Genomic DNA, 24,475 nt, shown 5'->3' with positions numbered 1-24,475 from the left:
TAAAAAATAAGATGGCAGATGTTGATGAGAATCTGGAGCAACCAGAACTTTTATACACTGTGGTAAGGATATACATCGGTACCTCTCATCAAATTAATCATATGCTCACCATACAACCTAGCAAACCCACTCTTACATGTTTAACCAAGAGAAATGCAAACATATGTCCACATAACAAATTGTGCAAGGATTTTAATCAGTTTTCATCCAAACTGACAACCACCCAAAAGCCCAACAAGAAGCAATAGTAAAACAAGTTTTGGTACTGTCAGACAATGTACCCAGCAACAAAAATGAACGAGTTCTCGATTGATCCAACAACATGGATTAACTTCTTTTTTAATTAATGCTGAAAAAAATAATCCAAGCACAAAAAAAATGCCTGCTAAATAATTCTATGTATATTAAACTCTAGAAGAGACAAATACATAGTGATTAAACATAGGTAAGTGGTTACCAGAAGCCACAGATTGAGAAAAAATGAGGATTTGCTGCATAAAGGGAAAAGGAAATTTTCGGAGGAGAGTTATACATTTGCCAAAACTCATTGAATTATATATTCAAAATGGGAGCATTTTTCTTCTATTTAAATTATACCTCAAAATTTGATTACATAAAAGGACACATAGAGCCTATAAGCAGAGGGTTTGCATCTGGTAAATTCTCAAAGTTATTATTAATTCCATGAAAATACATTGAGCTGAGGTGCCTGGGTGGCTCAGTCGGTTAAGCGTTCAACTTTGGCTCAGAGCATGATCTCATGGTTTGTGAGTTTGAGCCCCACGTCAAGTTCTGTGCTGACAGCTTGGAGCCTAGAGCCTGGTTTAGGTTCTGTATCTCCCTCTCTCTGCCCCTCCCCTGCTCGAGCTCTGTCTGTATGTTTCTCTCTCAAAAATAAATAAACATAAAAAAAAATACATTGAGCAACTTCTCTGGTCTCTGCTAGCTACTGACCATACATGTATGAAATAGACTGAAGGAGGACCTACTGAAGCTCATTTTCTACGAAAAAGGAACATGAGAGATACTTATGGTGCTAAAAAAAATGAAAACAAAACAAAATAATAATAATTACACAATGTTTAGCTGATCCTGTGTTGGTTTAAGGGTCTCTAAACTTTCATCAACATGCATCTATATTTTATCATCACCTGGTAAACATTAACTTATGCCCAAACCTAAAAGACTTTGATTTTTAAGGAGTATAATTTTTGTGTTGCTGTTCATATAGGTATTACCTATGCCTGTTTTCCCCCATGCACAAATACTCTTTTTCTTTGGTGGCTCTTTTTAGAGAAAAATAATTCATCAAACAGAATGCTACAAAATGTGAATTTTCTTTGATATTATGTATACCCTATGGATTAGTAAAAGTCAATTTTAATTTTTTATAAATATCATTTATTTGCTTCTGTGGGGACTGTCACTGAAATCATTATTTTTTTCTCTGAAAACCTAAAATGTTTACAAAGGAAATCTTATAACCTGAGCCATTTTTATGAAACTCCAAAGCATATGGAAAGAAAAGGAGCCTGGCTTTATGTGCAGTTGATTTCTTCTGGCATATTTATTTTTTGTTTACTAGAGAACTTGCCTAATACAGACATAGTCATGGGGTTTGTTTCCAGATTGTGCATTTTGTTCTATTTCAGAGCAGGAGCTCTTAAATCTGGGCAGCTGTTTTATAAATGTCTATCCCCAGTCACAGGAGAATGCTGTGACCATATGGACAGATAAGCTAAACCCTCTCACTATTCAAAAAACAAGTACTTGAACATGGCCTATAGATAGTAATGTCTAGTTTCTGCAGGACATCACAAGAATATTTATGTATAGCACATGGCCTGGGATGTTTGTTTGTATGTGGGGTTAGGCAGAAGGAAGGGGAGAGAAGGGCTATTTTATATGAACAGTATGTGAACCACAATACCTATGAGTTCTGCCCAGGTCTCATTCTTTAAACCAGTGGGTACTTCAAACCGCACACAGGGATGCTGGGGAAGAGATATCCTAAGAACTGCAATAACAAGACGAGTGTTTGCACGAAGCAGGTGGAAGTTATATAACCAGGGATGTTATGGAGGTTCATTGTGAAGGGGGACAAGGTCACATCAAGAGAAACAGGAAAGAGGGCCGATTTCAAAGGATGAGTTGTAGATCACAGGTCACATGTCTTGGAAGATTAGAAGCAAAAGTACGTGAAAGACCTTGGGAAAGGGATTTAGAACTATGATATAAACAGGACATTTTATAGACTTCATCTTTCAGATAAAGCATTGCAGAGGTTGTTCATGAGTGTGGTTACTGAAAGAAACTATAAAAGTATAGACAGTGTTAACATAATCATAGGAGTCTAATAGGAGAGATATAGGAAACAAGTTTCCCATAGTGACTCTACAGCTGTCACTATACAATAAGGGAAAAAGGGGCCGATGTTTTCCTTTATCTTATGAGCTAGTGTATTCAAGGGAAAAGTAACTTATCCTAAAGGGCAAGAGATGGTGTGCTTCCATTCTGTTCAGCAACATCAGGGGGCTATCAGCAGACACAGCCTGAGTATAACACTGAGTATACTGTCCCAGAGGGCCTTGTGAAAGGACTTTTCGTGTCTACCTGGGGAAATGCTACACTCAAAGGGCCAATTAAATGAAAGGGTTGGTCAACTGAACTAGCTATTTGACTAATGGTGTTATGATAAACCAAGAGCGCATATTTATTTGTAGTATAATAACATAAGGTTAACCTTAGTGAGAGAAGCGCTTTGCTCTCATGTCAGCATAGTGCATCATTGTGAACAGCAATAATGAGCACTGGCCAGGGAAATAACATAAAAACAACCACCATAGATGGCTGTTGAATTGGGGGTTATGCCTTGGAACCTTATCAGGAGTAGAAATACTCATATCATTTTCATATTTAATTTACACAATTTCATTTGTACAAAATCTCATTATCTCTTTCATTTATGTAATTGTGGATGCTGCAAAATCCTGTTCTGAATATGTACGCTTTATTATGAATACATGACTTACAGCATGTATATTACATTTTACTACCCAGGGTTTTATATTCTAAAATTATGATTCAAATCCTTTTTCCTGAGGGGGAGGGGTTAAGGAATTTTTAAAGAAAGCATTTATGATATAAGGTTTTTTTTTTCCCAATCTGTAATTTTAGGAAATAACACTTGCAAAAGAAAGAACTTCAATGTAATAAGAAAGAGAGAAACCCAGCCTATAATTAAGGAAGATACAGAGAATGGCACACATACTCGCAAAAAGCATGAGAGTATTTAGATTTTTGGGGGGGTCTCTTGGGCTGAGGTTACAATGTCTAGGCTCGTGGTCCACCTAATAATATTTCATCAGACTTTTATCATTCACCCATTCCATATATAACCACTGAGAACATACCATGTTCTAAGCCATTCCAGTGGCTGAAAATACAATGTTCCTCTGCATTCTTTTTTTTTGTATTGTTTGTTACTATTTATGTATTTTTGAAAGAGAGACATAGCGTGAGTGGGGGGAGGGTAAGAGAGAGGGAGGGAGACACAGAATACAAAGAAGGCTGCAGGCTCCAAGCTGTCAGCACAGAGCCTGACACGGGTCTCAAACTCATGAATCTGGAGATCATGACCTGAGACAAAATCGGAAACTTAACCAACTGAGCTACCCAGGTACCCCTCCCCTGCATTCTTGAATGAAAGTATATACCAAATAAACAAAAACAGACATCAAATAACAAGAAGTGTTATGATGAACAATAAAAGAGATATGGTGAGACAGCCTGATTGGCCAGAGAAAGCTTTCTCAGGAGATGGCATCTGAGCTATCTGAATGAAGTAAAGAAATCAGACACATAACTATCTCCAGAAAAACATACTTTAAGCAGAAAAAGCCACAAAAGCAAACTCAGAACAACAATAAGACCTGTGTGGCCTTAGCACAATGAATGAGGAGCAGGTGGGCAGAAACTGAATTCACGGGGAGTCAGAGGCCAGGCTGTAAACAACCATGTGATCACTGTCACTGCTAGAAGTTGAATTGTGTCTGCCTACCCCCAAACCCCCAACGACCCTAAGAAAAGATACTGTTGAAGCCCTCACCCCCAGTACCACAAATATGACCTCATTTGAAAATAGGGTCATTGCCAGTGAGTGTGACTGGTTAGGACAATACCATCCTGGAGTAGGGTGGGCCCTTAATCCATTATGACCAGTGCCCTTAGAAGAAGACATCCACGTGAAGAGAGAGAGATACACTGGTGAATACCATGTGATGAGAAAGGCAGAGACTGGAGTTATGCAGCTCTAAGTCGAAGAACACCAAAGAGTGCTCTCAACAATAGCCAAATTATGGAAAGAGCCTAAATGTCCATCAACTGATGAATGGATAAAGAAATTGTGGTTTATATACACAACGGAGTACTACATGGCAATGAGAAAGAACGAAATATGGCCCTTTGTAGCAACGTGGATGGAACTGGAGAGTGTGATGCTAAGTGAAACAAGCCATACAGAGAAAGACAGATACCACATGTTTTCACTCTTATGTGGATCCTGAGAAACTGAACAGAAAACCATGGAGGAGAGGAAGGAAAAAAAAAAAAAAAAAAAAAGAGGTTAGAGTGGGAGAGAGCCAAAGCATAAGAGACTGTTAAAAACTGAGAACAAACTGAGGGTTGATGGGGGGTGGGAGGGAGGGGAGGGTGGGTGATAGGTATTGAGGAGGGCACATTTTGGGATGAGCACGGGGTGTTGTATGGAAACCAATTTGACAATAAATTTCATATATTGAAAACAAATTAAATTAAATTAAATTAAAAAAAAAATAAAATAAAATAAAATAAAATAAAATAAAATAAAATAAAATAAAATAAAATAAAATAAAATAAAATAAAATAAAATAAAATAAAATAAAATCCTAAAAAAAAAAAAGAACACCAAAGATCTCCAGCAAACAACTTCAAGCTAAAAAGAGCCAAGAAAGGATTCACCTGTAGATCTCAGAGGGAGCATGGCCCTGCTGACACCTGATTTCAGCCTTCTAGCCTCCAGACCCTTGAGACAACAGATTTCTCTTATTTTAAATTACCCAGTTTGAGATATTTTGTTACAGCATCCCTAGGAAACTGATAGAGTACATTTTTTAAGTTTTAATAACTTTATATCTTAGAGAGGTTTTAGGTTCACAGCAATATTGGAAAGTACAGAGAGTTCCTGTCTATTCCCTGCCCCACACATCCACAGTCCCCTACACTACTATTGTCTACCAGCGTGATACATTGTTAAAATTAATAAAACTACATTAACACATCATTTTTATCCAAAGTCCATGGTTACCTTATGTTTCACTCTTGGTGTCGTACATGCTATGGGATTTGATAAATGTATAATGACATGTATCTAACATTGTGGTATCCTACAGGATAGTTTCACTGCCTAAAAATCCTTTGTGTTCTGCCTATAAACTCTTTCTTTCTCCCTAATCCCTGGAAACCACTGGTTTTTATACTCTCCTTAGTTTTCCCTTTTTCAGAATGTCAAATTTTTGGAATCACAAATAATTGTAGCGGTTACAGTCTGAATTGTGTCCCCCTGCCCCAAATTTCTTCACTGAAGTCAAATACATGACCCCCATTGTGACTGCATGGAGATAGGAAGTAATTAAGGTTCAATTAGGTCATAAGGTAGGTCAATAATCCAATGTGACTAGTGTCGTTATAAAAAGAGAGAGACCAGAAATATGTGTTCACAGAGAAAAAGCTATGTGATGACAGTGAGAAGGTGGCTCTCTCCAAGCCAAGGGGAGAGGGTATAGGAGAAACAAACCTATTTGTACCTTGATCTTGGACTTTCAACCTCCAGCACTGTGAAATAAATTTACGTTTAAGCCATCCAGTCTGTGGCATTTTGCTATGGCAGCCCTAGCAGGCAAATACCATGTAGCCTTGATTTGACAGACTGGCTTTTTCACTTAATAATATGCATTTAAGGTTCCTCCATGTTTTTTCATTGCATGATAGCTCATTTCTTTTTAGAGGTGAATAACATTCCATTGTCTGGAAGTACCACAGTTTAGTTATCTATTTTTGACTGAAGGACATTTTCGTTGCTTCCAGCTTTTGACACTTAGGAATAAAGCTGCTGCAAAGACTCATGTGCAGGCTTTTGTGTGAACATAAATTTTAACTCATTTAGAGTTAAAATCCCCATCCGAGGGATGTGGTTGCTGAATTGCATAGTAAAAATGTTTAGGTTTGTAAAAAAAACTGCCACTGTATTCCAAAGTGACTGTGCCTTCTAGGACTCCCACCAACAACAAATGAGAATTCCACCACCTGACTAGGTTGTCATCAGTATTCGGGATTTTGGCCATTGTAATCGAAGTGTGGTGGTATCTCATTGTTTTGATTTGTAATCCTCTAGTGGATCTAATGGCAAGCATCTTTTCATATGTTTCTTTGCCATTTCCATGTTTGGTGGGGTATTACCTTTGCATTTTTAGTTATATACTATTGGAATATATTGGAGAAGTATAGGGAAAGAGAAACATAATCTTATTTCTGTCTTAAAAGTGTAATTTTGACTATTGTAGGTCAAAGTGACTTAGGAAGGAGAGAAAGGCACTTAGAAGGAGAAAGAGAAGGGGTGCCTGGGTGGCTCATTCAGTTGAGCGTGTGACTTCAGCTCAGGTCACGATCTCACGATTCGTGGGTGCGAGTTCCACCTCAGGCTCTGTACTGACAGCTTGTGGGTTCGAGCCCGGCATCAGGCTCTGTGCTGACAGCTCAGAGCCTAGAGTCTGCTTCTGATTCTGTGTTTCCCTCTCTCTCTGCCCCTCCCCTGCTCGCGCTGTCTCTCTCTGTCTCTCAAAAATAAATAAATGTAAAAAAAAAAATTTAAGAAGGAGTAAGGTAAGAAGTACAGAAATTAGTTTGTCAATTTGGAGGCTATTACTGTAGTCCAGATGGCTTGCTCTAAAAGAATAGAACTGGAAATAAGGAAAAGTGGCCAGCTTATAAACAAATATAAATATTTTTTTTATATAAAAGCTGTTTACTTATATCCATTTCTTATACACAAAATAGATCTCCTATTGGATAAGATGTGTTAGGTGAGAGGAAGAAAGAAATAAAAGGTAATGGATGACTAAAATTTGGTGTGCACAAGTTGGCAATCGTTGGTGCTATTTGCTTTGTTGTAAAGCAATGTCATAGGAGCAGGTTTAAGAGTAAAAATCAACATGATTTATTTGACATTCAACCCAATTCTTAATTTTTACCTCAAGGTAACTGTATTGGGAAACATAAGTTATAGATGTATTTGCTTATCATTAATGAGAATTAAAGAATAATTTATGAAAATTTATGTAAATAATTTCTATTGGTTTAAAATTCTTTAGTCAGGGAATTGTCGTATGAAGTATATTCACCAACAGCAAGATTATCAATTTCTTGGCTGAATAAATGTTCATTCATGATACATTTCCATAACAGCAATCCTCAACAGTGGCACTTTTGACATTTTGAGCTGGATAACTAATGTTATGGGGAGCTGTCCCATGCATTGTTGGATGTTTAGCAGCACCTGCTTTCTAGATGCCAGAGGAACACTTTTCCACGTTGTGACAATCAAAATTGTCTCCAGACATTATCAAGGATCCCCAGAGTGGAGGCAAAAATTATCCTGTTTGAGAGTTGCTGCTCTACAGTAAGCATAGAAGGATTTGCAGTTTACTATAAAGCTATGGGTTCAATTTGTGATGTAGGGAATTCGAAAATGCTGAGAAACCACTTTGGGAAAGAAGAAACACCGACTGACCAAAGGGAATATAGGTAGAGCAACCAAGTATTAATTTATTTCACATATCAGTTATGTGGATAAGATTTTATTTGAAAGTATTTCATCGCTAAAGCATTAAAACAGGGGAAAAAAGACTATGAGAAATCATGTAAGATTAAAAATCATGTATTTGGGGCACCTGGGTGGCTCAGTCGGTTAAGTGTCCGACTTCGGCTCAGGTCATGATCTCACAGTTCGTGGGTTCGAGCCCCGCATCAGGCTCTGTGCTGACAGCTCAGATCCTGCAGCCTGCTTCCGATTCTGTGTCTCCCTCTCTCTCTGACCCTCCCCTGTTCATGCTCTGTCCCTCTCTGTCTCGAAAATCAATAAACGTTAAAAAAATCATATATAAATTATATAATTTACTTTATGTACACACACACAAACAATGACAGAATCTTAGAAGGAAAACACAAATACAAACTAAATTATCTGATACATAATTAATATGTCAAAAGCAAAAATTAAATCATTTTAGTTCCCCATAATATTTCAGATACTATGTCAGTTTGTGGAAAGAAAATCATAATGAAACAAGAAATGCAAATTTTTCTGCTTTAAGGGTTAATATGAAAATACAATTCTAGTTATAAATAACAGTTTACCTATATTCCAAATCCTTTATTGTCATTTCAACCTCCCTGAAGCATCTTCACTAGGAGTAGATTCCATCTCAAGAAAACAAAAAAAGCAGTTCCTCCAGAAAAAGCAACTCCTCATCCATTCCAGTTTTATTATGAGATTGCGGAAATTCAGTCAGATTTTCATGCTCTAATTCTAGTGCTCTTGCTGTTTCCACCACATCTGCATTTACTTCCTCCACTGAAGTCGTGAACCCCTCAAAGTCATCCATGAAGGTTGGAGTCAACTCCTTCCAAATTCCTGTCAATGTTGATATTTTGACCTCTTCGTGAGACATGAATATCCTCAATGGCATCTAGAATAGTGAGTCCTTTCCTGAAGGTTTTCAATTTACTTTGCTTTGATCCATCAGAAGAACCACAATCAATGGCAGCTATGGGCTTATGAAGTATATTTCTGAAATCATGAGACTTGAGAGTCAAAGTTATTGCTTAGTCCAAGGACTACAGAATGGATGTTGTGTAAGCAGCCGTGAAAACAACATTCATCCCATTGTAGGTCTCCATCAGAGCTCTCTCAGGTAACCAGGTGCATTGTCAATGAGTAACAATATTTTGAAAGGAACTTTATATTCTGAGCAGTAGGTCTCAACAGTGAGATTAAACTATTCGGTAAACCATGTTGTAAACTGATGTGCTGTCATCTCGACTTTATCATTCCACTGATAGAGCATAGGGAGAGTAGATTTAGGGTAATTCTTAAGGGACCCCAACTTTCAGAATGGTAAATGGTCATTGGCTTCAACTGAAAGCCACCACCATCACTAGCCCCTAACGAAAGAGTCAGCCTGTCCTTTGAAACTTTGAAGCCAGGCATTTACTTCTTCTCTCTACATGAAAGTTTTAGATGGCATCTTCTTCCACTAAAGGCTGTGTACGTTGAAAATCTGTTGTTTACTGTGACCATCTTCATTAGTTGCCTTAGCCAGATCTTCTGCATGAATTGCTGTAGCTTCAACACCAACACATGCCTGTTTCACCTTGCACTTTTATGTTATGGACATGGCTGTCTTCTTAAACCTCATGAACCAACATGTGCTAGCTTCAAACTTTTTTCCCCCCCTGTGGCTTTCTGAACTTTCTCAGCCTCTATAGAATTGAGGAGAATCAGGCCTCTGCTCTGGAGTAGGATTTGGGTCAATGGAATATTATGTCTGGTTTGATCGTTTCTCCAGACCACTAAAACTTTCTCCCTATCAGCAGTAAGCTTGTTTGGCTTTCTTATTATTTGTGTGTTCAGTGAAGTAGCACTTTTCATTTCCTTCAAGAAATTTCCTTTGGCATTTATGACTTGGGAAACCTTTAGGTACAAGAGGCCTAGCTTTCAGCATATCTCAGCTTTCGACATGCCTTCCTCACTGAACTTAATCCTTTCTGGCTCTTGACTTAAAGAGAGAGTCATACTACTCTTCCTTCCACTTGAACACTTAGAGGCCACTCTAGGGTTATTAATTAACTCTCATTTCTGTGTGGTTGGTCTCAGGGACAGGGAGGCCTAAGGAGTGGGACAGAGATGGGGGGATGGCTGGTCAGTGGGGCAACCAGAACACATGCAGGTAGTGAGTTCACCATCTTATATGAGTGCTGGTTGCAAGACACCAAGATATCAAAGATCACTGATCACAGATCATCGTAATAGCTATAATAATAATAAAAAATTTGAGAATTTTTTTCAAAAATTGTTTCAAAAACAGTTAATTTGAGAATTACTAAAGTGACACCGAAACATGAAGTGAACAAATGCTGTGGGGAAAATGGCACTGATAAACTTGCTCAGTGCAAGGGGGCCACAAAAGTTCATTTTGTAAAGAATACGCTTTCTGGGAAGGAAAATACAGTGAAGTGCGATCAAATGAGGTAGGCCCGTAATTATATTTTAAAATGCATGTGGTGTGCCTGGGTAGCTCAGTTGGTTAGGCATCCGGCTCCTGATTTCTGTTTAGGGAATGATCTTGCGACTTGTTGAGTTTTCGAGCCCCGCACTGGGCTCTGTGCACTCACAGTGCGGAGCTTTCTTGGGATTCTCTCTGTCTCCCTCACTCTCTGCCCGTCCCTTTCTCTCTCTCTCTCTCTCTCTCTCTCTCTCTCTCTCAAAATAAATAAATAAAACTTTTGAAAAATGAGTAAAGGCAGATTTATTTTACTTATCCATTCATTAATATATGCTCTACCTAATATATGGACAGCAGTGTCTATGGATTTAACATGGAACAAAATAGACAAAAATCCTTGTGTGAGAGATAGATAATAAATGAAATAAGGTATGGAGAGATCCATGTGGATATCTTGGGTAGAGGGACCACAAACACAAAATGCACCAAGGTGGTGGCATCCCTGGCATGTTTGAAAACCATAAAAAAGGCCAGTCTGGCCAAAGTGGAGTGAGTGAGAACGAAAGTCATTAGGGGTTGAGTGTTAAGAGATGACAGAGCTCAGTGACACGGACCCATGTGGGGAAAGCTTTTAGTCCATGTGAAAACTGAGGTCCTTGAAGGTTTTTGAGAGGACTCATGCCATGATATTATTACTTATTATTATTTTTGCATGCTGTGTCAAATATATTTAATGTTAGGACATAAAGTTTGATATAAAAACTGAAAATAATGTCACTATGATGATTTGAATTAGAAGTGGAAGAGTTATAGAACAGTTAAAGGTAGAATAAAGCCATTAATGAAACATAAATAGTGCAGCCCCAAAACTAAAAGGATGATTACAAATCATATTCATTTCCTTAGATTAAATTGGAAAACTACTTGCATTCTATTATTTTACAAGTTACTGTCTGAAATAGCCTAGGTGTAACCAGACTTCCTGAGTCAGGATATCTGGGGTAGGGCCTGGATCTAAGTACATGTTTTAGAAAATGCTCTACAGGTGTTTCTGGTAAACAATACTTATTCAGAACCATTGTAACAAATTTATACCAAGAATTAGCTAGAGTTATTCCATGACAAAATTTCCATGTAACGGCATTTCATGCCAGCAGCATTTTTAAAAATCACACATAAGATTTTGATACAAAGCTTGTAAGATGCTTTGTGGAATTTAAGATGTTATGATTTTTATATCCACTGGTCTAACTGACACACTGATAGTGGAAAGGAAATTATTTTGGTATGATTTGCACAATGTGAATTCATGTTGGTGCCTAGTGATCAACACTATAATTGTGAAATGCTCAAAAACCATCTGCTGCATAATCTGTTTTAGAATTGTGCCAAAGACACATGTCAAGTTTATTGGCTAATTGGTATGTAGCTTTTAAATCCCCTTATTTCCCATTTTGGAAAATTGCAATAATATTTGCCTTCATTCTTTTGGACTTGAACCGTTCTCTGTGATTTCTCTTGTTGACTATTGTTCTGAAAGTACATGTGCAAGACCTTCTGTACTTGATTTGTAGACAAGAACTCTCTTATAAATATTTTATTTTTTCATGCATTGTTTTATTCCCCTCCCTGTGCATCAATATTTGAGTGTCATAACTTTTTTAAATGTTTTTTGCCCATTATTTATCATATGGTTGCAATTCTTTCTGGAGATGACAAAAACAAATTAAAGAGAAGCAGGAGTATGCTCTTGGTCAGCAATGGATACTTCATGGTTTCTTTATTCAAATAGGATCTATTTGCTTGCTCTAGGAAATTTACTCCATTTTAAAATTTTTATTGCTTTATCAATTCCAGCCATTTGCTTCTATGGTCTCGTTAGAAATGCCCAATTCATATTTTACTCTTTCCGATTTTTCTCAAGCTACTTAAATATGATCCCATAGAATTTAAATTCCAATGGGTTTTTCAGATAACAACCCTCATGGGAGCATAATCATCAACAAAAACAGCAATTTTTTTATTGATGGTTATTAGATGCCTGGTATATATTTAGCGTTTTAAGTGCATTATCTCATTTAATATTCATGAGATTGAAACTACATTAGTATGTTCTATAAATTTCCCAGAGCTGTGCAGGTAAAAGATGTAGAATTAACATTTATTTTTTCTTCTTTTTTTTTTTTGTTTGTTTTGCCTTGTTTTGTTTTTGGTAGATTTATTTTTAGTGCATTTTTGGGTTCAGGGAAAAATTGAGCAGGAAGTCCAGAGAGTTCCCACTTACTCCTTCCTGTTACCCCAGTTTCCCTGATCGTTAAAATCTTGTGGTAACAAGATTGGTACATTTGTTACAATGATGAACCAATACTGAATCATTGTTAAGTAAAGTTTATAGTTTGCATTAGGGTTTACTCTTCGTGCTGTACATTTTATGGGTTTTGAAAAATGTGCGATGATGTATATCCCCCATTAAAGTGTCATAAAGAGTAGTTTTACTGCCCTAAAATATCCCCTGTGCTCGACATAGTCATCCATCCTCTCTCCCCTTGAATGCCTGGTAACTAGTCACCTTTTTTACTGTCTCCATAGTTTTGCCTTTTCCCGAATGTCGTAAGGCTGGAGTAACATAACATGTAGCATTTTTTGACTGGCTTCTTTCACTTAGCAATATGTATTTAAGATTTCTCCATGTCCCTTCAGGCTCAGTGGCTTCTTTTCAGTGCTGAATAATATACCAATGTATGGATGTACACTGTTTATCCATTCTTCCATTGAAGGACGTCTTGATTGCTTCCAAATTTTTGGCAATTATGAATAAAGCTTCTGTGAACACTCATGACATACATGTTTTTGTGCAGATGTAACTTTTCTACTTATTTGGGTAAATATCAAAGAGCATGATTGCTGAATCGTATGGTAAGAATATGAATTATATGGTAAGAGTATTTTTAGCTTTGTAAGAAACTGCCAGACTGTCTTCCAAAGTGGCTGTATCATTTTTTATTTCCACCAGCAATGAATGAGAGTTCTTGTTGATCCATATCCTTGCCAGTTTTCGGTGTTTCCTGTGTTTGGGGTTTTGGCCATTCAAATATATTCGTAATGGTGTCTCGCTGTAGTTTTGATTTTGAATCCTCTAACAACATATGATGTTGAATATTCTTCCATGTGCTTATTTGCCATTTGTATATCTTCTTTGGTGAAGTGTCTGTTCAGATCTTTGCCCACATTTTATTTGGTTCATTTGTTTTCTTATTATTAACTTTTAAGAGCCCCTTGGCTATTCTGGGTGCTAGATACTCTTCTACACACTTTCTATATACTACCTCAGTTCCTTGAACTTTTAATATCTTTTAATTAATACTTATCAATCTGAATTTAGAATCATATTAATATATGGGAGTGCCCTTACTCTTACCCAGTCCTCCATTAAATTTTTAGAGATAATTTTTGCCATCTTTTCATGTACATTTTCTTTCACAGGTAAGACTGTAATAAAATCTTCCTTCTATGAAAATCACTGCAAAAGCATGTCAAATATAATTTTGAATTAAGGAATACATTCCCAGAAATATATTTCTATAGTCAGTCATTCAAATTAGTGTAACGTTATTACCAAGTAGCAATCGTTATCAACAAATATTTTTGAACACCTTATCAATGTAAGACACTATTATTTTTTTGATACAATTTTTTTTCTATTTTCAAAGTTCTGAGGCTTGTAGGACACGAAGAAATACAACTACTTGACAAGTGTCATAGGTGTTTTTCCTTTAGAAGTGGTTTCATCCTGGAAATCCTGGGAAATATTTTGTCCCCCCTCAGATTAAATTACCTACTTTTGTTTTATTATTTTTTACATATTAACTTCAAAAATACCTTTCAACCTTTCAATAGCAAGCCAACTAGGTATTGAATGAACTCTTTGCTGATTATAAAATAAATTGACTCAAATATACCATTTTCTGTGGAAGAAAATAGCCTATGAGAAAAGTAGCCATTAAGTAACCCTAAAGAAAAAAAATCTTTTAAATGTATGTGTGCATTGGGGCGCCTGGGTGGCTCAGTTGGTTGAGCATCCGACTTTGACTCAGGTCATGATCTCACAGTCTGTGAGTTTGAGCCCCGCATCGGGCTCTGTGCTGACAGCTCAGAGCCTGGAGCTTGCTTCAGATTTTGTGTCTCCCTCTCTCTCTGCCCCTCCCCTGCTCATGCTCTGTCTCTCTCGGTCTCAAAAATAAATTAAAAAACATTAAAAAAATAAAATATATATACGTGTGTGTGCATTTTATTTATATATTTATTTATTTATCTGATTTTTTGAAATTTTGAATCTTGGTTTAATTTCTTAACTAATTGTTAAAAACACTATACTAGACTCATAATAAAGTCAATGATACTAAATAATTACTTAACTCTACTTGTAAATCATACTTCTCATAACATTATTTATTTTTCTCTAGAACAGCTTTCTTATCAGTAGTAAATAATATTTGCTAAAATCAATAAGGAACAACTTTGTTTTATTAAATTGATTCATATAAGCATTTTAGCAATACTTGTGTCAATTAAACAGTAAAGTAAAAGATGCACAAAAGTATTTGCATAAATAAAACTTTTCTTCTCGCCTCCTCCAGTTCTCACATGACATTTAGCAGAAAGGAACTGGAGTGCATTTGTCAAAATAGTTAATATTGTCTTTCCAAATACAATCTGAGTATTCACTGGTAGACGTATCTCTGATTTCATCTTCCTTTTTGCTTTAAGTGCCATTTTCATGCAAATAACTCTTAAATGCACTTCCTGACCTGGAACATAGGCTTTAAACTCCAAATTGGGATGTCCACTGCTGTGAAGTCTCATTGGACATCTCCTGGTAAATTAAACGGAACTTTGCTTCTCTGCTTCTAACTGCCTACAATCTGTTTCTATTCCAGCCAATTTCATTTCCATCCCACTTGCTCATCACATTGCATCAGATTTTTTTTTCATTGTTCAAAATATAGCTTGAATCTGCCCAATCATCAACTTTCAACTTTGCTTTTTAACAATTTATCATCAGAGAGTTCCCAGTGACATTTTTTATATTGAATGTTCTGCCATTGTACTGCTTTAAGCCTTCTAATAGGCATCAATGGCAACTGGAATTTACCATGGTTTATACATGGATTCTTCTAGGTTCTTATGCATGGATTCTTCTAGGTTCTTATACATGGATTCTTCTAGGTTCTAGCCCTGTAAGCTTAAGCTTCTAGCAGTCATCCTCTTGCTCAGTGAATTGTATAGTAGTTCTTTTCAAAGTGTCATTCCTGCAACCTCATTCCAGGATCTAGGCTTTTTCACATGTCTCAATCATCAACACAGTTGTATCCAGCTATATGTTTGAAGAATAAAAGCTGGGTACCAAATGGATCCAGAAGACAGGATGAGAACAAACTTGATGAAAGCAAGTGTTCTAAAATTATACAAATGTTATAATGTTAATCTAATTTTATTTATCACTGGACTGTATTTGTTCCTTTGTGTACCATTCCTGGGTACCCAAAAGTTGCTTTACATTTTTTTAAACTTAACGAAATTCTATCTTGCACTAAATCATTTGTGATATTCACATAAATTAAGTATAAATTTTAGATGATCTGAGACATGTAATTTTGTTTTTATCTCTTTTAACTTATATTCTGGAAATAGCATACACTTTCATTAAAAAACATGATTATTAACAGCAGTAATAACAACATTCTTCTGTTATTAGATTAAGAGACACAATTTACTTATTCCATTATTTCTGATAGCCATACTTTTGATGGGCATTTCTAACTAGGTATTATGTAAAATCAATACCACTTAGTGAGTTAGCCTTCTTTTCCTTCTTTTAAATGTATATTTCTCTAATAACAAATAAGTGGAGAAAATGGTGATTAAATGCTTATCTGAGACATTCAAAATCATCATCATCTCTACCATCATGTCTGAATAGGTAAATTTAACACATTGAGGTCATGAGCATTATGTTATCATCATCCTTAATGTATTCTGAATATCGACTTCAGGACAGGACTCTTCAGAGCTGCCTGCTTTAAGGTTCTCTGCCATCACACTTAAATGTAATTCCCTGGAGTGATTATGTGTGAATAATTCAGAAAATTGCACCATGCCTGGGGTTTTAAAGCCACATGTTGAAATACAATACAAGCTTTGTACTATTGGAGCCAGAGTACTACATATATCTTAGTGATGCCCCTAAAATTTATAGATCCAGTGAGGAATTCACATTTCTTGCTTATATTTTGAGTGTTAGGCAAATAAAACACCATCCTAGTAATTTAAATACCATGCATGGATTATGTACCCAGACATTCAGTAGAAACAGAATTAAATTTAGAAAAACACAGAAGCATGTATAAGTACAAATATATCACTGGCACCAAATTAACTACTAAACAGATATATGCACTTACATATGTAGGTATTTATGTATAAATGTGTGTGTACACACACATATTTATACATAGATGCATGTACATTACAGTATTTTTAAAGTACTTCTGTTGATTGATTTTTTATGGATACGTCATACAAGAATAAAATATCAATGTCTAAGGAAATGGTTGTTTGAATATATTAATCATAATCTGATTGTGACCTATTTTTATACTGCCCCCTCCCCAGAAGTATTCCTTTAAAAAGAAAAAAAGTTTCCTCAAGATTTAAAAACTCCATTTGTCAAAAAAGCTCACAATTGTGTTCCTTTAATATTGTAACTGTGAGGAATGGTCCATTTCATCACATTTGAGCTGAACGTGGATAAATGTTGATCAAGTGTCCAGTTCACAAAGCTTCCAACTAGAAAAGTGTTTCATTCAGAAATTGTGAGCTTGAAAGTGTTACATAACATTGGCAAAGGCAATCAACCAATTACAATTTGGTGAATTGTACAATTTACGCTTCCTTGTAAATAAAGTTTTATTGGAACATAGCCACACTTCACACTCCTTTTTTTATGTATTTTCTATGGCTGTTTTTACACTAAAATATCAGCATTAAATAGGTGCACAGAAACCTTACAGCCTTGCTACCTGACCCCATACAGAAAATAGCTTGCCAACCCCTGGTTTAAATGAATATACTATATTTTGCCAAGGCCTGGTTTAGATAAATATATTGTACTTTAATAATGATACACATAATATAGCTTACCTGAATTCTGTCTTTGTACCTCATATATACCATTAGCTTTTTAATTTTCCCATGTAATACATTCTACATGTGTACTTTCAAGGATATTTATATTAAATATTAGTTTGTATTTTAAAATAAATTTTAACTGCCTTGAAAATTCTAGTTATTGACAGCTTTAAAATGCCACATACAGTTCTATACATAAAATATGGAGGATAAGACTTTCTTTTGGCACTAAATTCAATTTATGGGCATAGATTCTAATATTCTAATATTCTAATATTATGGGCATAATATTGCCATATTGCCCATTATTGCCATAATATTGCCCATATTGCCATAATATTGCCATATTGCCATTATTGCCCATAATATTAACATGGGCATAGATTCTAATATTCTAATATTCACTTCAGGAAAGTATTTAGTAAAACTGCCATTTCAAGTGCAGAAACATGAGTGCTTGAAACAATTTAGGAGTATCTGTTGAAGGTTTTTTACTTTAATGATTAATGACATGTTTCAGTAGTTCTTAGATTTATATCGACTTAAAAATATATACAGTAAGAATTAGCAACTGGCATCATGTTAATCAGATTTCTTGAAATGAGCATTTTTTATTCTAGATAGATATTAAAGTAATAAAACAGGATATCCATAAAAGCCAATTCTAGTTAGAATGTCTCCTTACACAAATAGTAGGAATTATTGTTGGAGTTTGTGAAATGTATTTAAAAAGGTCAACTTGAACATAAGAGTTAATACAGATCTATGGTATTTCCAAAACAATAATCTGAAAGCAACAACAACAAAATCTATATGCCCATTAGCTTTAAGTTTGGAGAGTCTGAATAATTATCTGAAGGAGACAAGGGTTGAAAGGCAGTAAAAGGGCACTTGGGTGGCTCAGTTGGTTGAGCGTCTGACTCCCAATTTCAGCTCAAGTTATGATCTCACAGTCTGCTGGTATCACTCCCCAGGTTGGACTCTGTCCTAACAGCACAGAACCTGCGTGAGATTCTTGATCTCCCTCTCTCTCTGCCCCTCACGCACATATGGTTTCCCTCTCTCTCTCTCTCTCTCCCAAAATAAATAACTGAACACTTTTTTTAATGGCTAACTAAACATGTTTTTAATGGAAGTGGAAAGTTAGTGATAAGCCTCAATGAAATAATCATTGAGAAAAAAATATTAGTGATTACACCAATCGAAAATATTTGATGGCATGATTTTAAACCCTTCAAATAGCATTAACAGCCTTCTAAATTATAGTGAATAATCAGGAAAATCCATAAGCATTGAGAAGTTGGAAATATGTTAACTCATGTGGAGTTAGTGTTTCAGAGAAAAGGAGGAATATTGCTACAGGTGCCGCTCCTTAAATACCTATTGTATTTCTCCAATTCTTTGGTAAAGTATGATTCTGTCAGAGAAAATAACACATATTCTACTTACTTTGATATCACGACTAATTAAAGAGAGTGTGATAAACATTAGTCATAAACTGATGCTGAAATAAACAAATTTGACACTGATTAGACAACCATTGAGAAAATGAGTTTTTCTTCCAGAGCTTTAAATAAAAGAAAATTTTCCATGAAAAAAATGTGTAAAAAAAGATACATTCTGATTTCTTACCTATCCCCAACTGTCAGAGATTAGATACACATTAATTCCTTTTTTTTTAAATGTTATTTATTTTGACATAGAGAGAGAGTGAGAGTGGGGGAGGAGCAGGGAGAGAATCGCCGAGCTGGATGCAGGGCTCAAACTAATGAACCTTAGATCATGACCAGAGCTGAACGCTTAATGGATTGAGCCACCCAACTGCTCCATTAATTCTTAATTAATATACAAATTAGCTGCTATGGAATTTAAGTTTATTTTCAACTTTATAAAAGTAACCATTATGTTCATCAATAAATGAAATTGTGTTATTCTACCAATAATAGATACTTGTGAAAAAAGATAACAAAAACCTTTAAAAATTTTGTTAGCATTATTTATTATCATATAAGGAACACGTCTTGTTGTTTCACAGATTTAGAACTAGGAATCAAGACTGCTGGGAACTTCTTGAAGGATGGAAACTAATATTTACAGTATGATCATCTTATATTCTTGCATCTCATAACTTTTTTTTTTTAGTATTTATTTTGAAAAAGAGCACCGTCAAGGGGGGGGGGGGCAGAGAGAAAGGAGGAGAGAGAATCCCAAGCAGATTCAGCACTATGACAGTGGAGCCCAATGCAGGACTCCATCCCATGAATCGAACTATGAGATCATGACTTGAGCCAAACCAAGAGTCGGAATCTTAACCCACTGAACCGCACAGGCACTCCTACATCTCAATATAATTCTAAAACTCTGGGACTATCAATTCATGATCATTCACATTTCATCAGAGAAAATTGAGGTCCACATAGAAGGTCAGGAACTTGCTACCTGAATACCATTGTTTGTGTTCAATTAAAGTCATACATGCCTAATTGTCAGGTTTTCTCCCTTTTCTCTGGGTTAAGTGATCTGGCTGTCCCACGCAGAGTAGGACCTTTAGTGGATTTTCCCCAGATCACCTGCTTAAGAAACATTTAGACAACTTATTGCCAATGTTGAATTTGGGTAGAAATAGTATGAATATTATATAAACTATTCTAATGTTTCATTTATTCTCACAGAAAGTCAGAAATATTCTTGAGGTATGCCCTCAAGAATGACAGGATGAATGGCCTGATTTGGATCTCAGGGCCAGATAGAATCTCAGACTATAAAGTGGTTGTTGATGTCAAGTGACTCCAGAGATCTTCAAACAACAAAACGACTTTTTCTTATATCTTCTTTCCCTTTCAAATACTAGAGAACACACACACACACACACACACACACGTACACCCACACCCATACCCACACCCACCTGCACACACACACACACACACACACACACACACACCAAATACTGGTAGAGCATATATCACATTTTCCTAGATGTCTGAGTAAAATCAATTAGCACTAAATCATGCTTAAAAAATTGGAAGACTTCCAAGATAAAAACATTCGCAAAAATCAGAATGATAAAGATGCTTATGTTACTAAAGGCAGCTGTTAATTAGTTAATTTTCAGGTAGATTAATTGTTAGCAGTGGCACTTTTACTCATGAGATAAAATGGAGGACATTTTTTTCATGTTTTTCCTAAATTTAAAAGAAAAATTCTATGGATAATCACTCAGATAAGATCTTCTAAATATTTCATAGCCCATGGTAATGAAATTTGTTTGAAATTTGTTTCTCACGCCTCATATTTTCTGCAAAATGGGATCTGCTGCCCAACTGAAGAATAATTTGTGTTAACAATTCTATTCAAGATTATCTCAATTGAATTACTAAGTCAGATGGACCTCCTAAACATAACTATGTCAAGAAATTTGTAAAAATGGACATAAACAAGAAATTAGAAGAACGAAGTCAGCAACCAGTAGTCTTGATTTTGTTTATCCAAGGGCCTGAAGGTGATAATTTTTAATTTTTTTAACGTTTATTTATTATTGAGAGACAGAGCACAAGCAGGCGTGGGACAGAGAGAGAGGGAGACACAGAATCCGAAGCAGGCTCCAGGCTCTGAGCTATCAGCACAGAACCTGATGTGGGGCTCAAACCCACAAACTGTGAGCTCACGACCTGAGCCCAAGTAGGAAGCTTTCCCAATAAGCCACCCAGGCACCCAGAGGGCACGTTATTTAGAAGAAACAGCTTGTCTCCAATTTCTGTATGTTTTTAAATATTTACTTTTGAGAGAGAGAGTGGGGGAGGGGCAAAGAGGGGGACACAGAGCATCTGAAGCGGGCTCTGCAACAGCAGAGAGCCTGATGCGGGGCTCACACCCACAGAACCGTGAGACCATGACCTGAGCTGAAGTCAGATTCTTAACTGATTGAGCCACCCAGACACCCCTAATCTGTACACTTTAAGAGATACTTTATACCACCTGCCTGACCAAGCACAGCATAGGCAGAGAAAAGAGTAACAAAGTAAAAAAAGTTCTTTATGCATAGTCATAATTCAGCAATGAAAAAAAAAGAGAGAAAATATAAACTGAATATGTAAATTTGAAACTTAAGAACTCGGCTATTATGAAATCAGATAAAAGTAAAGCCATATTTTAATCAGAATGTGATATAATATCCACACCCAGCAAATTTTCAACTGTATCACCTTCTCTGGTACCTCTTATCCCTTGTCTGGCTCCTGATAAATCATACTTTTTTAAAGAATACTAAACAACAAGACCTGTCTGCATCACTGCTTTGGGGAAACAAAATCCATCGATTTCCCTTTGAAATTTGTGAAAGTTGGTATTTTTTAGTGATGAAATCCTAATGCCAGTGAAAATATCTAATGCCTGTTCGTTGTTGATACAATATAAAACACATTCTGCAATTACCCTAAAGACAAAGAGCCCTACCATGTACATTTCATAAGCTATTTTTCTACCTAAAAACTTGCATGTAGCTTTCCTGATTCCAGCAGAGGTTGGGGAGAGGTGTTGTTATTGTTGTTTGTGTTTAACCTTTCATTATTTGGGTGACATCTTGTCACATCTCACTGGATCCAAGTCCTCCATCCGTGTATTACCAGAACATCCTCACTCTACTGCTTTACTCCTAAAAATGCCTTGAGTCTAGATCTCCCAGGCAGAATTAATATCCTCATGCAAACCTTCCTTGAAAGATTATGGTAAATGTTGCTTGTGGCAATTTTTGTTTCCTCTAGCATTTACCACCCTCCCACACCTTTCTCTACTTCATGTTTCTCTTTTTCATTTACTTTGTTTTGTTTTGTTCCCCCACTGATTTTCAATCCCCTGTTCTATTCTATACCCTCCAGCCTGCTATCTCAATACCTTTTTTTCCTTGCTGTCTATTCCACTATGAATTGAGAGTGGTACAGTATGACGTTGAAACCTGGCAGCGCAAGTGATGTGGGGCTAAAGTGCCAAAGTGAAAAATCCCAGATACATCTAATATTTGGTATTTACAAATAGAAAATGATTACTTATCTCTATAGTCATGTATAAACATATATACGTATGATATGCATATACACAAGTTGTGTGTGTATATATATTCACATGGAGATTCAGATACGGAATTGTAAATGGAGATGCACAAAGGATCTTCATATCTTCCAAGTGGCAGAAGCAATCTAAAGAGCAATATGACAGTCCAAGAGCTGCTCTGAAGGAGTAGCATTTTCCTAGAGTAGTCCTAATATTGATTTAGAGATTGTTCCTAAATTATCTTACAGTGTTCTGAGAAAAGCTATTCACAGTGGTTGATGTAGCAAATACTGAGCTACTATTTACATTCTCATAATAGCCAAATTTTGGCCTTGAATCAAAACAAAAGTGAATTCTAATGGCACAAAGATAAAACTAATTAGAGGTAAGAATCCAAAAATATAGAGTATTAATAGATATTTGTTGAATTAAATGTAATCTTTGGCTTAATTGAATAAAGTGAAAACAAAAAATTATTCAGTATAAAGAACTGTAGCTTCTATTTATTTAGTGGATATATGAATTATTTTAGTTGTTTATTATCTGTTATTATTTCTTATTAAAATATTATGTTTTGAAAACTTAGCTAGAGAGAACAGAATGATAGTTACCAGAGAAGAGGTGGGTGAGGGATGGATTAAATGGGTGATGGGGATTAAGGAGTGCACTTGTGATAAGCACCGGTATTGTATGGAAGTGTTGAATCATTCAATGTTGTACACATGAAACTCATATAATGCTGTATAATTAACTGAAATGTAGACAAAACCTTTGAAAAACAAAAATATATTGTGTGTTGACATAAATTTTAATTAGCCATCTCTGCTTTAGAATATAAATCTATCAGGTCATAATAATTTTTATTTTGGCAATCAAACACCAGATTTGTTCACATTACTAGGGGAATTTGAAGAATCTCATAAAATGTTTCAAAATCTCAAAAGTTCAATAAAAACATGACTTTCACAAGTTGTAATTTTTTATCCAAAATATAATCTAAATATGAATAGCTGAGTGTTCACAAAGTTATTTATTGAGATAAATCAACCATCAGAACAAGGAGACAGAGTTTAGAAGCCTCATTAATCCACTTTTATTAAAAGTAGCCAGTTATTTGGTTATACAGTAATAACACTTTGGTGACACAGTTAATTTCAATTAAAAAATTGAGATTATAATGACTTTTTAAAAACATAAAGCAAAATGTTCTTGGTTTTTACATGTCCCAGTCTTAACATGGATATAAATAGAGGGAGAACACTGGAAAATTAAACAGGGAACCAAAACTTAGCTAGGTTTTTTAATGAATATGCAATGCCACATAGTAATTAAGAGTTTAGTGTAGGAAGACAATCATTTGTATGCAATTCCACCTTGCCTTCCTTCTTACAGGCCATATGATTTTGGCCAAGCCATACAAACTCTCTAATATCATTTTCCTTATTTGTAAAATAAAAATGATAATGGCAATCATTACATAAATATTTATATGGATGAGTTAATTCACACAAAGTGCTTTAAACAAATAGTAATGTGGCTAAAGTCCAAAAAGTGTAAGATTTGCCTATATCAAAATATTAATTTAGATATAAAATCCATGGCTTATGATTTCAACTCTAGCATACTTTTCACTCTAATGTAAAAGATATGATATGCATCTTTTGGATAAGTTCCCCATATATAAACACATATATACATAGATTTCAAGTATAGGTAAAACTGGATTCTGTATACATAGTATATACATATACATAGTTTATATACATATACAACTGGATACTAGAGGCACCTGGGTGGCTCAGTTGGTTAAGTTTCCAATTCTTGGTTTCGGCTCAACCCATGATCTCAGGATTCTTTGGTTCAAGCCCTGCATCATGTTCCTCACTGCCGGTGTGGAGCCTGCTTGGGATTCTGTCTCT

The sequence above is a fragment of the Leopardus geoffroyi genome, chromosome C2 (assembly GCF_018350155.1).
Source record: "Leopardus geoffroyi isolate Oge1 chromosome C2, O.geoffroyi_Oge1_pat1.0, whole genome shotgun sequence".
Lineage (NCBI taxonomy): Eukaryota > Metazoa > Chordata > Mammalia > Carnivora > Felidae > Leopardus > Leopardus geoffroyi.
Note: the sequence above shows the minus strand (reverse complement) of the source record.